Source organism: Schistocerca americana, chromosome 2 (assembly GCF_021461395.2).
Source record: "Schistocerca americana isolate TAMUIC-IGC-003095 chromosome 2, iqSchAmer2.1, whole genome shotgun sequence".
Taxonomy (NCBI): domain Eukaryota; kingdom Metazoa; phylum Arthropoda; class Insecta; order Orthoptera; family Acrididae; genus Schistocerca; species Schistocerca americana.
Genome location: NC_060120.1, coordinates 801,723,757 through 801,736,598, shown reverse-complemented (window position 1 = coordinate 801,736,598; position 12,842 = coordinate 801,723,757). Strand labels below are relative to the sequence as shown.

Genomic DNA, 12,842 nt, shown 5'->3' with positions numbered 1-12,842 from the left:
ATTTTACTTGCAGGTTGACGAAAATATGACTAGATGTTCATTCTTTAAATGTTAAAGATTGGTCTTTATCGTCACATGCACCATCATCAAGGAATCACCCAGAGACATTCTCCTTATCTATCTTAAAGTAGATAGGGGAATCTCACCAGCACAGCTACCTTGCCCTTTATACTGACCCATCTCAGTCGAGTATTAATTTAACCACAGGTGGCCATGCCACTGGCGACAACGTCTCGTATTTTAACTTTGAGACAGATGCGAACACACCTCAGAACAAGCCGAAATGTGAGGCTTATTTTCGTAAGTTTCAATCATTAGTTTTTTAAGTTGTCCGGAGAAGTCCCGTCTTCTCAGAGGCGACTTGTGTAAAATATGGATAGTCATATATAACATGTTCTGCCGTTCCTATAGGAGCTCAACAGACCCACTCCAGAGTCGGCCTTCTCCCAATTCTGTGTAAATATGCAGGATAAAGACTATGTTCGGTGACAAAGCGTATTTCGCATTGTGTTTGTGTCAAGTATTTAATTTTCAATATTTTATCGGTGTTCGGAAAGAGGTCAAATACTCCTCGGCCCGTGTCTGACTGCCACAACTCTCTTGCTACAATTTTAATATCCTTAATTGAACGTAATAGCATTCCCGTTGGTTGTGTTATCCTATCTGGATCACTCTTCTTAAGCCGGTGAATGGCTGCATTGTGTCTCAGTAGAAGATCCAAAGGACAGAGCCCCATTATTACCAACAGCGTGTCAGTGGGCGCTAGTATTGGATGCACAGTGCTTACGAGCAAAATGATGATGGGCCAGCTGCAGAGCCAGCGGGCTTAGTTTGCTGACCTTCCTAGAACGGTATGTCCTGCCCCACAGGCCATGCGACCCTCTGGCACCACACATAGTCTTCGCATATTGCGTTTGCGTACTTCCTGGCCTACGGCTTCCTGCGTGCAAAATCTGTTTTCTCTGTGATTGGTGGCTTAGCCGTCACGCCAGCTCACGACTGCAAGCGCCGTTTACTTTGGTGGAAAGCTACTACCTTGGAGGATGTTTACCAAATGTGTGGTGGGAATGCAGCACACTAGTTTCAGAAATTCAATTGACGTGGAGTTTGCCGTTCAGCCAGGATTGCCGATTACGGGCTTTTGTCGGACTCAACGCCACGGGTTTTGGGTGGTTGCCGTATGGAAGGGAAGCAGTTCTCTTCTGGACTGCCGAACGCAAAACTTAGAAATTTCGTCAATGTGCTTATTTTGTGGTCTTCGCTCTAGGGTTTTTTGATCTACCTGTTGTGCAGCCACGCTGATTGAAGTATCGGCCTCCACCCAATGCAGCCATCGTCCACAGGAAGAATGTCAACAGCAGTGGTAACGCACACAGCTCCGGCATTTAGGGAATTAATAGGCTGTGAAATTATCCCAGCTGAAGTAGACTCAACTGTACCGAGGCTGAAATATGAATAAATTGCGCATGCTCCGTAGAGGACTATCCGGAGTGATCAATCACTGGTGCATTCTATGCTGATTCACTTTCGATCTTTTTGGCCTCCGGTACACATTAAGCTGCACAGTATCTCACAGAGAGCAGTTAGAACTGGTGGCCAGTCTTCCAATAATTCAGTCTTGATTTCAGTTGCACTTGAGGCTTATCATTGATATTCAAGTGCGTAATCACTATTCATATTAAAGTATTTGATTTCAATAAATCTGTTTCTGATATCAAGACTGTATGTACTTTCAGTAGGGATACGTAGTTTATATACCCACTCCCTGTTTACAGATTTTGGTGGAAATGATTTAATTTTTCTAACAATTATTTGTGTGAAGTTAATGCACTCAACTGGCGTTGCACGACAGTGAACAACTAAATTTTCTTACTCAAAACCTGGTGTAACACTTTTATGTGCAGTCATCTGAAGGTGGTTGGTATTAACTCTTAACTCACGAGATGTGGCCACTCAGACAGCACCAGAATTTTCCAAGTCGCTCTCGTAGGTCAATTATGATGGAAAGTTTTTGTACAACACCTACTCTCTTTTAATCACCAACCCTACAAATTATTATTGTCACTTGCGTTATCGCCTTATTTGATTGTTGTTGAAATGTGTTGTCGGCACGTGGTGGTGTCTCCTAGACTGCGCCTCGTGAACTATGGACCTGCTTTCGTCACTTCAGTAAAAAATGTTTTATCAAGAATGTGACAATGTTACACAGTCTAAGTTCGATGAAATTTTTAGTCAGTGAATGGACAATGATGTCAGTGATATAGAACAAGAAGTAGATGAAGACAACGATTTTTCAACAGCCAGTGATCACAATTCTGCTAGAGAAAACAACAAGACCATTCAGAGGAAGAACTTAAGGACAATGGTGGTGAGGATGTCTCTGTTTCTACAAAAAAATACTTTGTGTTAGTTAAAATTAAATGTGTTCTGAGTGGTGGTAAAGAGAGATGTAGATCTCAGTACTGAATATTAATTTTGCAGCCTTTCTTTTTATGGCTTCCGAGCTCAGTTTTTATATGCAAGTTTAAAATCCAGAAATTAGTTTTAAGCGAAAATTTCCTTCCTACAGAGATACCATAATTTCTTAGAACGTAAAATTCAGGTCTCTAACAGTTCGTTTTCTGTACTAGCGAAAAAGCTTCACAAAAGTATGCTATTTTTGCTTGATACAAAAATAAAATACTGTTGGCTTTATGTAGTGCAATAAAATCAACAAGGAGTATTTAAATAACACTTATATACACTCCTGGAAATTGAAATAAGAACACCGTGAATTCATTGTCCCAGGAATGGGAAACCTTATTGACACATTCCTGGGGTCAGATACATCACATGATCACACTGACAGGACCACAGGCACATAGACACAGGCAACAGAGCATGCACAATGTCGGCACTAGTACAGTGTATATCCACCTTTCGCAGCAATGCCGGCTGCTATTCTCCCATGGAGACGATCGTAGAGATGCTGGATGTAGTCCTGTGGAACGGCTTGCCATGCCATTTCCACCTGGCGCCTCAGTTGGACCAGCGTTCGTGCTGGACGTGCAGACCGCGTGAGACGACGCTTCATCCAGTCCCAAACATGCTCAATGGGGGACAGATCCGGAGATCTTGCTGGCCAGGGTAGTTGACTTACACCTTCTAGAGCACGTTGGGTGGCACGGGATACATGCGGAAGTGCATTGTCCTGTTGGAACAGCAAGTTCCCTTGCCGGTCTAGGAATGGTAGAACGATGGGTTCGATGACGGTTTGGATGTACCGTGCACTATTCAGTGTCCCCTCGACGATCACCAGTGGTGTACGGCCAGTGTAGGAGATCGCTCCCTACACCATGATGCCGGGTGTTGGCCCTGTGTGCCTCGGTCGTATGCAGTCCTGATTGTGGCGCTCACCTGCACGGCGCCAAACACGCATACGACCATCATTGGCACCAAGGCAGAAGCGACTCTCATCGCTGAAGACGACACGTCTCCTTTCGTCCCTCCATTCACGCCTGTCGCGACACCACTGGAGGCGGGCTGCACGATGTTGGGGCGTGAGCGGAAGACGGCCTAACGGTGTGCGGGACCGTAGCCCAGCTTCATGGAGACGGTTGCGAATGGTCCTCGCCGATACCCCAGGAGCAACAGTGTCCCTAATTTGCTGGGAAGTGGCGGTGCGGTCCCCTACGGCACTGCGTAGGATCCTACGGTCTTGGCGTGCATCCGTGCGTCGCTGCGGTCCGGTCCCAGGTCGACGGGCACGTGCACCTTCCGCCGAACACTGGCGACAACATCGATGTACTGTGGAGACCTCACGCCCCACGTGTTGAGCAATTCGGCGGTACGTCCGCCCGGCCTCCCGCATGCCCACTATACGCCCTCGCTCAAAGTCCGTCAACTGCACATACGGTTCACGTCCACGCTGTCGCGGCATGCTACCAGTGTTAAAGACTGCGATGGAGCTCCGTATGCCACGGCAAACTGGCTGACACTGACGGCGGCGGTGCACAAATGCTGCGCAGCTAGCGCCATTCGACGGCCAACACCGCGGTTCCTGGTGTGTCCGCTGTGCCGTGCGTGTGATCATTGCTTGTACAGCCCTCTCGCAGTGTCCGGAGCAAGTATGGTGGGTCTGACACACCGGTGTCAGTGTGTTCTTTTTTCCATTTCCAGGAGTGTAGTTGTAACCGTAAGTGTTATATAAATTAAATTAAATTTTCAAATGATTTACACCTTAAATCTTGGTTTAAAGATAAGGGTCTCAGAGACCACACCTCGTAGTATACGTTACAGAAAAGTCACCTCGTGAGTTTAGATTAATGATCTCGGCTCTGACACTGGTTTATTCAAACCTTGCATTTTCAAGCTGCAGCCTCTCCCTACATTGGAGTCTCCTTTCATCTTTTATTGATTTCTTCGAAATATTGCTGTCAAGTTGGCTATGAGGCGCATTGTGCTTGTAGCGGGATCAAACTCCTGATGCAGACTTCTTAAGCTAGCGTTGCCATGAGTTAAAGTGAACTCCCTACCACTTTCAAGTGCAAAAACCACCAGAAAACCACTAACAAAAATTAGCACTAAATTTTTTAAAAATAATTATGACAGAAAATAATTAGGAATTAGTTTCCTTTATTATTAAGTAATGAAATATTCACAATCATTAAATGAACATACAATAAATACATCAGAAAGTCAAGGTCAGGAAAATACAAAAAGTTCTGTAACAACAGCTAATTCCTCAGATCAATCATTTTTGTCCGCATCATCATCATCGCTGGTTTCAGATTGATACGATTCTTTTGTACTGATTTGTCTTACAACGTTTATTGGAATTTCATATTCGTAGCATGAATTTTCCTTCCAACCCAAAACAACAGCGCATTCTTAATATAGCAGTTAAAAGATTTAACTTCATTCTATTCCTCTGGTTGTTTTTTTATTACATTCATACTGCTAACTAGTATCTCAACATCGGCATTGGAATGAGGCAGTATCAGAAGAGTTATCGCAAAAGTCGCTAATTCCTGAAATCTGGATTCCCCTTGTGCATCTTTGAAATGCAATACTTCATTCCCAAATTATTTGTGAGTTTGGTTGCGTTCCAGCTCAACAAATGAATTTGTCGCCACTTATCATCAATTCTTGCTATAAATTGTACACTTTTATTGAACTGAGCCATTATATCAGAGACAGTTTCTTTATTGTGATTAAGTGCTTGTTTTTCAACAACGTCAAATTTTCTGGTAACCTGCTTTTAATTTCTTCGATCAGACTTACTATAAATGTTATGCACCGATTACGCAACATTTCTTCGCTTCCTGTTGTAATCCTTTTCCTCTCATTTCAAAGCAACTGCTTTTCAAAGCGGAATCCCAGATAACATCTTCGATCGACGAAATCACGAACACTTTGAGTAAAAATATTAACTGTATTTGCAGGTACCGTAACTTTGCTGACAATCATATCTATCAGGTTGGTCAACTCATCAAAGAGTTCAGTGTGATCTGTATCTTTCAACTCAAAACATTATATTACTCTATTTATTTCAATTAATATTGGGTATAAAAATGACATATATGAGTAATTATCCTCGTTCGCATGCACAGCGTGCAATAACTCTGCCATGTGACACCTTTCCCGCACTTTAGCTACGGAAAAATGTGTTTTTAGCTCAGACAGGTGTGTGTATATTTTTAATACAGCGGATCCTACTGATAACCCACCTTCTCTGGCACGCTTGAACTATTTTTAACGGTTTCTGTCCATCGTTGATGGTTTTGTATAGCTCCTTATAAAGAGACTGTCTGAAGAGGAGCGACTAAACTAATCTTACGTCTCTTCAGTTAAAAATTCCAAATTTCTCTAAAAATCTTTTGCAGCAGCTGAAACAGCCAGTTGCAAGGAATGGCACAAGCAGCGTACTAAAATCAAGTGTGGTACCTCTTCTTTCGGTTTCGTAAATACTCCATTATTTACTTCAACCATGACAGAGGCATTGCTGTATCAATGCCCATTAAATTTTCAAGTAGCAAAGCGAATCGTTGAAGTGTCTTCTTTATAGCAGAGACTATTGCTTCAGCATAACTCTCGTGCTGTTCAGCAAGGTCAAGGTATGTAGACGCTATTTTTTTGTAATTTACTGTAATAAACTATAATCAATTGCAAGTATTTACAGGGTGTTACAAAAAGGTACGGCCAAACTTTCAGGAAACATTCCTCACACACAAAGAAAGAAAATATGTTATGTGGACATGGGTCCGGAAACGCTTAATTTCCATGTTAGAGCTCATTTTATTACTTCTCTTCAAATCACATTAATCATGGAATGGAAACACACAGCAACAGAACATACCAGCGTGACTTCAAACACTTTGTTACAGGAAATGTTCAAAATGTCCTTCGTTAGCGAGGATACATGCATCCACCCTCCGTCGCATGGAATCCCTGATGCGCTGATATAGCCCTGGAGAATGGCGTATTGTATCACAGCCGTCCACAATACGAGCACGAAGAGTCTCTACATTTGGTACCGGGGTTGCGAAGACAAGAGCTTTCAAATGCCCCCATAAATGAAAGTCAAGAGGGTTGAGGTCAGGAGAGCGTGGAGGCCATGGAATTGGTCCGCCTCTAGCAATCCATCGGTCACCGAATCTGTTGTTGAGAAGCGTACGAACACTTCGACTGAAATGTGCAGGAGCTCCATCGTGCATGAACCACATGTTGTGTCGTACTTGTAAAGGTACATGTTCTAGCAGCACAGGTACAGTATCCTCATCCGTAAAGAGAACATTTGCACTGAAATGAGGATTGACACATTGTTCGATGAACCATTCGCAGAAGTGTACCCGTGGAGGCCAATCAGCTGCTGATAGTGCCTGCACACGCTGTACATGGTACGGAAACAACTGGTTCTCCCGTAGCACTCTCCATACAGTGACGTGGTCAACGTTACCTTGTACAGCAGCAACTTCTCTGACGCTCACATTAGGGTTATCGTCAACTGCACGAAGAATTGCCTCGTCCATTGCAGGTGTTCTCGTCGTTCTAGGTCTTCCCCAGTAATAGGCTAGAATGTTCCGTGCTCCCTAAGACGCCGATCAATTGCTTCGAACGTCTTCCTGCCGGGACACCTTCGTTCTGGAAATCTGTCTCTATACAAACGTACCGCGCCACGGCTATTGCCCCGTGCTAATCCATACATCAAATGGGCATCTGCCAACTCCGCATTTGTAAACATCGCACTGACTGCAAAACCACGTTCGTGATGAACATTAACCTGTTGATGCTACGTACTGATGTGCTTGATGCTAGTACTATAGAGCAATGAGTCGCATGTCAACACAAGCACCGAAGTCAACATTACCTTCCTTCAATTGGGCCAACTGGCGGTGAATCGAGGAAGTACAGTACATACTGACGAAACTAAAATGAGCTCTAACATGGAAATTAAGCGTTTCCGGACACATGTCCGCATAACATCTTTTCTTTATTTGTGTGTGAGGAACGTTTCCTCAAAGTTTGGCCGTAGCTTTTTGTAACACCCTGTATATACAGCAATATCAGTAGATTCATCAATTAATAAGCTAAGTGGTTAATCTTTGCAATCTTGTTTTAGATTGTCAGTGAAATTCGGCGCTAACACGTTCTTTTATAACTGAGGTGCATTAAGTTCGGTGCAGCTGAACTTTTTCGATATCTTTTTCATGACTGTGATTATCTCTCCCAAATGGTCGACTACACGTATACCGGTATGCATGGCTGTGAATAATGCAAGTCTTGCTCCTTCCTTATTTGTTTATTCCCAGTGGCTCTGATTCAAAAGTAATTCTAGGCTGCATAGTTCTAACCTGCAACAATGTACTTAGTCATGAGTGGTAGAAGATGTAAAACCGATCAGTGAATGACTAATCAATTAAAAAAATGTTGCTTACCTTTTTATTTTGTAGATGCTTCTTTGGCATCCCATAAGACTTCAAATCTCCATAGTGACTCGTTAAAACTATGCCACAAAATTTGTACTTCGCTCCCTGACCCATAGTATTTTCAACAACTTGAAGCCAATCTTTTAAATATGAGTCCTGAAGCCTAGAATTCCGACACTTTCGCGTGTATTGGGGTTTCAGCAGTTATACACATATGAAGTGGTGAAATAATCACAATTGTATATTGTACACCACGAACGACGAATCGAGGTACTTTTTCTGCGTAACTGACGTGACGCACCCTGCGTGAGCCAAGAAGCATTCAGTGGTTATTCGAAGCGACATTGAAATAGGTGACCATCCAGTGTTTGAAACCGGTTGCTGAACTCCCTGTACCTGCGCAAGCCGCCTTCGCTCGTGAAATGAACTATAACTAGGTGCTACTAAATACTGTCCATTCTATGGGGAATCCCCGCATGTAGTCTATAGAGTGTGACTGATCGTTTCATGTTGTTGTGACTTGGCAAGACAGCCAAGTCACTAGGAGAGGAAGCCGAAAGGCACGCCTTTAAGCTCACGCAGGATGACGTGAGGCCTGGAACAGGTCAGGGATATGAGACTAGCAAAAATAGTACGTATCTGTTGGAATACTTAACTTTAATCCATAAGTGGTGAACATCGGTCTGACGGTACATGCAATCACAAGATAAATAGCAAATGATAATGGCGCCTTGCTAGGTCGTAGCAAATGACGTAGCTGAAGGCTATGCTAACTATCGTCTCGGCAAATGAGAGCGTAATTTGTCAGTGAACCATCGCTAGCAAAGTCGGCTGTACAACTGGGCGAGTGCTAGGAAGTCTCTCTAGACCTGCCGTGTGGCGGCGCTCGGTCTGCAATCACTGACAGTGGCGACACGCGGGTCCGACGTATACTAACGGACCGCGGCCGATTTAAAGGCTACCATCTAGCAAGTGTGGTGTCTGGCGGTGACACCACACATGTCATATTGTAAATCATCAGTTTTATGTTCGCAGGAAAAGTTAAGTACCCCTGAAACCAAATAAAGTAGAAATAACATATTTCGAATCATATAAATAGCTTAGTATTTGAGAGATGGCATTTTCAGTAACTGAAATTTAATTACCAAACCGGTATAAAACCCACCAGCCACTAGAATCAATAGTTCGCCACTGAAAGGAGGGTAGAAACCACCAGTTTTAGTGGAAACTCTACTAAGTTAGCAACACTTAGTCAACATTAGCTAAAAGTAGCGCTCTGTGGAGGACTGTTTGGTTTCACAAAATGGCACGTGCGGTATCACGTGCCTTAACGATCGATTTTGCAAAAGCTTTGCCGTCTTCACAACGAAATGACATCCAAGATTATGATACGCCATTTGCTAGTACTGAAAAAAATGTAGCCTGGGTAAGAAAGTTTAACGAGTTGGAGTACGAGGGCTATTCAGAAAGTAGGGAACGTTTCCGTCTGACGCCGCTAGCCGCGCGCCGATTGCGTATATTTTGTTATGTTAGTGCTCGGCAACTCAGTCGGCATCCATTCGAGACAGCGGGAACGACTCTGCGCGTCTGGCTTTTTCGATATACGAATTTGAAACGTGCATTCCAATCTAAAATCCCGCCAGTTGTGAGGTGCGGTCTGTGATACGGTTTTTGTCAGCAAAAACCTAAAACCTATAGAAATTTATTGTTAATTGTATGGAAACAACGTAATGAGTGAATGTTCCGTCAGGAAATGGTGCATTCGGTTTAAAAATGGCCGAGCCAACGTTCATGATCATGAGAAGAGTGGACGCCCGAGCATTGTGACCGACGATCTTGTTGCTAAAGTTGATGAAACGATTCCTGAAAACCGCCGCTTCACAATAGTAGAGCTTTCGCTTTCTTTCCACAAGTCTCACGGACTTTGTTGTTTGAAATTGTCACTCAAAAGCTAGGCTACCACAAATTTTATTCACGATGGGTGCCCATAATGCTTACAGAGCACCATAAATAACAGCAAAAGGGGGCAACATGGTGATTCATTACTGGATCGAATCATAACCAGTGACGAGACTTGAGTGGAACATGTCAATTGAGAGACAAAATCACAGTCCATGGAGTGGGGCCATACAAGGTCCCCCCAAAAACCAAGAAAATTTTTGCAAACCTTGTCAACAAAGAAGTTCATAGCGACAGTGTTTTGGGATAGGCAAGGTGAGCTTCTTATTGATTTTCTCGAACATAGAGCAACCATAAATTCTGCCCAGTACTGTCAAAATTTGCACGGCCTTAGAAGAGCAGTTCAAAACAAATGCCGAGGAAAGCTGAAGTCCAGAATTTTGCTTTTGCACGACAATGCCCGACCTCACACGGCAGACCGCACTAAATAACTCCTTAATTCATTCAAATGGAAAATTTTCCCCTCATCCGCCCTACAGCCCCGATCTTGCACCAAGCGACTTGTTTCCTAAGATGAAGAAGTGGCTTGCAACGCAGCGCTTTTGTGACGACGCGGAACTCCAGGCGGGCGTGACTCACTGGCTGAAGTCTCAGGCCAGAGGCGATTCTAAACGTCGGTCAAGGGGCCCATCTATGGGCCGGGGGTGGGGGGGGTTTGGGGGAATGGAATATCGCTTAACAAATGAGAGTTTGGGTCCTCTAGCGACAAATTGGTAAAATTTAGTGTTGCTTAAAGTAGTTTATGGTAACTGTTTTGGAGTTCAGGGTAAAAAATGTGTTTTAATAAATAATAATACGCCTATTATAAGCTAAATGATATTTATTGGTTTAGATAGTAAGCTATTTTCCACTTTTATTCTTTTGTTAAAATGTGTTTGAAACACATTGTAACCTATACTGCTACATAATTATTAAAAAAAATTTACTGAATCTGTGGGAGCAATATATTCGATGATTTTTGAAGTAATTTTATCCATTGTAATATGATACTCCATAGGGTGGGGGTGGGGGGACGCTGTAGCACCCATAGCCCCCCCCCCTTCCCACCGCCCCTGTCTCAGTCGGCAGAATTTTATGACGAAGGTCTTTCAAAGCTTGTCCACCGCTATAAGTGCCTCAATGTGTTTGGTGACTATGTGGAGAAGTAGTATGTCAGTCCCTCTTTCAGATGTATATTATAAAATGTATTTCTTGTACTTAGTTTTTTTTAATGCCAAAACGTTCCCTTCTGAATATCCCTCGTATTATGTTTCTTTAACACCAAGGGAACACTTCTGCCAGGTCCTGGGGCGCTGGGCCTGGGGTGCCAAGCTTAGAGGGGCGTGTCCAAGTGTAAGCTTTGTATACATTGCGTTTCACAATTAGTAGCGATATCTTCCGTGGGGGAAAGTGTGCGAGATAAAAAGAGGAGAGGTGAGGCGCCAAAACGATAAATCACTTGTATGGAAAAATGTTCTCGGACCGGCTCTGCCGTTATTGGAAGTGTGAAGTTATCATTACACATGGACTAAGTTCTTGGAAACAGAAACTATCAATTTCATCAAAAATATACGGGAAACGTGGGAACGTGACATGATACGTGCTAACAGCGCGCTTCCAATGTGAAAACATTGTGAAGTGGGTGAGACAAGAGGAAGGAAAGTCAAATGGTTGGTTTTATGAGAAAGGATGCATGTTAATGTCTTATGCCTAAAAGTGTTTTGCAAAACGAGAAACATTGTATAATATTCTAGAATGATTGCGCAAAACGCTGTTTAAATGAAAGTCAAAACGCGTCTTTGTTAAAAATACCCAGCATTACAGCATACTAAATAACAGTTTCGTTTTTTGCAAACAAACAAATAATAGTTGTACCTCTACTAACTTTATCACCTTCTGTTATGTTACGTGATGTCACAGACAAAAGAACACACAACATCGTGGTGAATCGTACCTGTATGCAGACGCTACGAACCGTGCTGTGGCCTGCAACGCCGCGGACGGACTGCTAAGTCATACGCTTAGATCGTTCCTCGTGTCCAAGGCCAGGGGCACGTGCGCTGCTGCCGAGTCGTCGGCTGCGCAACTCAGTGCAGTGTGGAACATAACAAACCAAAAGAATGAATGTTATCGCTCAAGAATTTTGTTATTTTTTTCGTGCAAACATCTATTAGCTCGTCGGTCAAACTTTCTTGTTAGGCAAAATACCATCGGAATAGTTACGAAACTAATAATGTGGAAACAATAATTGAGCCCACAAGGGATAGAGCATGTTGGTACGTATTTGTCGCGCAGTGTTTATTTTGACTGTGACGTTATCGTACCAGTTTTAGCGCATGAGCGATGGTTACGAATTAAAACCCGCGTCATATAGGAGGGCGGGCACGTTAACCACTCGCAGCCAATAAGATTCACTCTCTTCCCGAGCGGCTAGCAGGGAGTTAACAGCGAGAAGGCGAGAATCTGTCTCCTGCATGCTGCACTGTTTGTCGTATTCCGCGACAACCGAATTATTCATTCAACACTTTGTCGTCTTTTTTCCCCCTTGTAGCAATATAGCTGAAAATGTGCGTCTGTAAATGTTTTAGTGCCATTAAAGGAAAAAGTCAGGTGACGGCAATATGCATGAAGTGCTTCACAAGTTGACGTTGCGGATTATTTACCGCATTTATAACTTTTTCAAACATGGATTTAAAAGGATTTGACATTTGAAGGCACAAGAACGGACTGCAGAAGCATGTGGTGTCCGCAAGGGTACTGTAGGAAGAACTGTAAACGAAAGTGTCAGAGCTGTATAAACCGTAGCAAAAGTTCGTTTGGTGTCTCCTGGAAAGCATCGAAATCGCAAGAAACCTGTAACACTAATGAATGGTTTTGACAACGATGGTTAATACCCAACATCACAAAAACTAGTTCTAATTATTCATGATAATATTGGCTTCAAAGGTAGAGCTTCGTCAGTGTAAGAATTATGGAAGGTATTGGTTTCAAATGTGT

General features: G+C 43.2%; 1 protein-coding gene across 1 annotated transcript in view; it reads right to left on the bottom strand.

The window, feature by feature from the left end:
* The window catches only part of LOC124595768 (glutathione S-transferase D5-like), a 58,181-nt gene extending 46,155 nt beyond the window's left edge, over positions 1-12,026 (bottom strand). The window contains exon 1 of the mRNA XM_047134649.1: positions 11,800-12,026. The gene's annotated coding sequence lies outside the window, so the exon portion shown is untranslated. The remainder of the gene's footprint in view (positions 1-11,799) is intronic.
* Positions 12,027-12,842: the final 816 nt, after the last annotated feature.